Source organism: Vulpes lagopus, chromosome 6, assembly GCF_018345385.1.
Source record: "Vulpes lagopus strain Blue_001 chromosome 6, ASM1834538v1, whole genome shotgun sequence".
Taxonomy (NCBI): domain Eukaryota; kingdom Metazoa; phylum Chordata; class Mammalia; order Carnivora; family Canidae; genus Vulpes; species Vulpes lagopus.
In genome coordinates this window covers 127,356,557-127,360,746 of record NC_054829.1, presented here as the reverse complement: position 1 = coordinate 127,360,746, position 4,190 = coordinate 127,356,557, and the positions used below count along the sequence as shown (strand labels likewise).

Below are 4,190 nucleotides of genomic sequence, written 5' to 3'. Positions count from 1 at the left end.
GAAGGGGAAAAAAAAAAAAAAAAAAAAGTCGGCACACTACCATTTAACTTGTTTTAATGTTTCTTCACAAATGGTGAAAAATACTAAAGTACAGACAAGCAATAATCATAATGTTGTGGCCGACATTATAAATATGGAATTATAAATTTAAAACATTTTCTGGTTTAAAAAATAAATCTGGTAGTCAATGCAGCTCTGCAGGGTCTCTGCACTCCTGATGGTGCTCGCCTTTCTCCATTTTTCCAGGTCCTCCAAGGTCATCCCCCAGGGGGCGGGAAGGGTGGTGGAAGGAAGCCTTCAGGCCTCAGGGCCTAACACTGGTTGCATTCCATTCTCCAGGCGAAGTTCTGGTTTCCACACCCCGGATTGGGGCACTGCCAGTCCCCAGCTCGGTGCTGGACGTTTCCTCCTCTGGATGGGTTCCCACAGGAACCCCGGGGTCCTCTTGTGGGAATGGGGCCCCCAGGACCTCCTGGGCCCCCTGGACCTCCACGGAGTGGCGGTGGCATCCCTCTGCCCTCCCGGGGAGGCATACCACCCTGCATGCTGTTCATCGGAGGTTTCTTCTGAGCAAGAGAAACCTTAAGTTTGCTTCCTTGAAAATCTTTCCCATCAAATCACTCCCCAGCAGCCTTGGCAGTTGGTGGGTCTTCATAGGATACTGTAGCATCACCTTTGGGCTTTCCTGTTTCCTTGTCCAAATAGATATGGATCATGGGTTGTCCGGTTCTCTTGTTCATCTTAACAACTCCACAGTGCTTAAAGAAGTCAGCCAGATCATCTAGAGTCACATTGTCATTTAAGCCTTGCACATAAATTGCACTGTTGTCAGAGTCTTCATCTGTATCTACAGGTGGGCCTAGATCTACAGGTGGACCCTTCATCCATGGGCCACCAGGCTTATTGAAGCCACCTCGCTCTCCAGCGCTGCCCATTCCACCGTGTCCTCCTCCCAGCCCACCTCAGCTCATGCCTCCAAATCTTTTTTTTTTTTTTTTTTTATGTGAGTCTTTATAGTCTTTGAAGGAAACATGATTCAGATTGTGACCAAAAACAAAAATAAACAAACAAAAAAAAAGAAGAAAACAAAACAACAACAAAAAAAAACCACAAAAAAAACCTTCTTTCAGTTACTTTTGAAATTAAATTTCATATATCACAATGGTGGTGGGACCAAGGCAAATCACATTTTCCTATCTGAGTATGTTAAGGGGGCATCAGCCACTACCTATGTGAAATATTTTTTCCTCTCTAATCAATTGTACCTAAACACTGGCCTTTCCTTTTCAGTCAAGAAATAAAGACTAAACTTGTAAGAATAAAATTTGGGAGAAATAAACATATTTTTAAATGAAAATAAAAGAAACATATAGACTAATTAGTGGGGTAAAATACAGGTCCACTTTTACTAAACATCTAATATTTGATTTTCATAATAGTTCATAATCTAAGAAGGTACATAAAATTAAACACTTTGAAAGGTATGTGTTAAATCAGCCTCCCTTATATTAGAAGGAAAGGGAGAAAGGAAACTAATCTTATGTGATGCTGAAATGCAAAGGCTTTCCTTGAGCTTTATAAGCTCACATCACTTTTAAGTAAAATACAACCAGAAGATTTTATATTTAAAATACACAGGGATCCCTGGGTGGCGCAGCGGTTTGGCGCCTGCCTTTGGCCCAGGGCGCGATCCTGGAGACCCGGGATCAAATCCCACATCGGGCTCCCGGTGAATGGAGCCTGCTTCTCCCTCTGCCTATGTCTCTGACTCTCTCTCTCTCTCTCTCTCTGTGACTATGATAAATAAATAAAAATTAAAAATAAAATAAAATAAAATACACATATTCTAGAAAATGATAAATTTTGGTTAAAGATTTTTCTAATACTAGACTGTTATATAACATGTTAAATAATGTTGGCAAGAACATCTCAGGATATCAAACTCCCTTGCTAATGATACTACAGAAAAAAATCATACACACATGCACATATATCTGTTGGTTTCAAAAGAGAACTTATATGATATATACAAGGTTGATTATTGCATTAATCAATTTATTAATCCATAAAGGTGAATTTTGCCTTAAAGAAAAAGATGCAAATCTTGAAAACTCTCTGTACTTCCCTAGAGATAAGTTCTGTATTTCTGAATTTCTCTTTGAAAGTTGAGCTTGCTTCAATCATCTATCCATCCATTTCTTTATTCACATATTTATTCATTCAGCAAATATTAATTTTAAATTTCTTCATGGATGAATAAAAAAGATGAAATATAGTGTACGCATGTTTTCCGCTTTTAATTTCTATATAAGTCCACTAATATACTTGAATGTAGATAAGAGACAATCAGTTAAGGATCTGTGGAATGCTTTATTTATTTTTCCATTGTGGAATGCTTTAATTGCAAATTATCGACTAATTAAAAATTAGAAAACAAAAAATGTAAATCTTCACTTGGAATTCAGACACAAATTATCAAAGAACATAGGTGGGAGTTAAAAAAAAAAAAAGTAATGATGTCCTAAATGTTTAAGACCAATTCAGTATGTATGGAGTCCTGGGTAATAACTCATATTATCAGGTAAAAAATGATCTCCATCTAGGCAATCAAATTTCATTCTGTGATTAAACCACAGACATAGTAATGAGAAAGCAATATATATATAAGATAGTCTTACTACAGTATTTGAAAGCTCACCAGATATTTTCATGAGAAATAAGCAAGAGAACATGTTCTGAAAATCATATTGCTGTGTACCAGACCTCAAAATGAATTTCTCTTGTATAAATCAGTGACTCTCAATCTGTGCAAGATTTTAACATACAGATGCTCAATTCTGCGATATTTATGATTTTGAAACTCACATATTAAGTGGAATTCATTTCCAAATAAAAGATTTTATAATAGCCCTAAAGACACCAACTTAACCATTCAGTTAAAGTCAGGTAAACATGGCTTCACATGGAAGATTATAGTCCCTCATCCATTCATGTATTTATAGATATTTATTGAGCTCTTTCCATGTGCTAATCAGAATGCTAGAAATTCTAAGGATACAGTAGTAAGCAGAATGTGGTTCCTGATCACATAGGGCTTAGAGTTGACTCTTAGAAACACACAGGCATTTAGAATTCAGTAAGACTGAACAACAAAAAAACAATATTTTTAGAGTTACTTTTGGGAGGATATCAAATTTCACAAGGAAATACTAATACCTAGATGAAATTTTAACATGAAGTGAGAGTAAATCATAGGACACACAGGAAGACTACCCTAGGCAGAAGAAAAAAAAAATTAAAAAAATAAGAACACACAGATGACAGCACTTAATGAAAGTGATATAAGATTTTAAACAGAGTGTTAACAAGATGGGATTGAAATCTTCTAAAAAAGCACTATAAATTCAGTTTCAGTCTGAGGAATAGATTAGGGTAAGATAAGTCTTCATGTTAATGTACCAGTTGAGAGGTTTTTGTAATAACCCAAGAGAAACTTTTGGTGACTTGTACAAAACTTTGTTTTAGCAAAAATGGACTAATGACAAGAGTCATAAGGTACAAAAGATACAAGACTTTAAGACTTTCAGATTTCTGCACTTGGACCTGGGCTTAATAAAGGAAAATTAAGAAAAATGAAAAGTCAAGGATGACACTCATATTTCTGTCTTTTTAATATAGTGCATGATTGGCTTTCTTTGAAATAAGGCACGCTGATGGAATTCAGACTTATATATCTAATAGGACCCTTTTCAAATATTTTTCAGGTGAAAATATATGTAATTAGAGGGTGGCAACTTCCTTTTTTCTTTATTCTTCCTTGTTCACCAATGTCTGTGTTTTAATTTCATCCCTAGGTATACCGCCTAACTATATTTTCTACACTCCATGGTTAAAATGGGCATGAATATTTTGCTAATTCTTCCACTGAGATGTGGAATATAATTTTGTCAAATTGGAGTTGGTGTTAGTAAATTGCTTGACTAACAGAATGTGGCAGAAACGATTCTGTGAAACATTCGATTAGATCCATTGTGGCTTTGCATGTTCCGCTTTGGACTCTTTAAATCTTTTTTTTTTTTTTTTTTTTAAGTCAGCTGCATCCTCTGGAGAATCCCAAAGAAACAGCACAGAAAAGACCAAATGGAGAAGAAACGAGGTCCCTGTCCAACAGTGAAGCTGACTTACCAGGA

The 4,190-nt window shown here is 36.1% G+C and overlaps 1 pseudogene; it reads right to left on the bottom strand.

Annotated features, from left to right (window-relative positions):
* Positions 1-257: 257 nt before the first annotated feature.
* Positions 258-935, bottom strand: LOC121492733 (annotated as a pseudogene).
* Between the last annotated feature and the right edge of the window lie 3,255 nt (positions 936-4,190).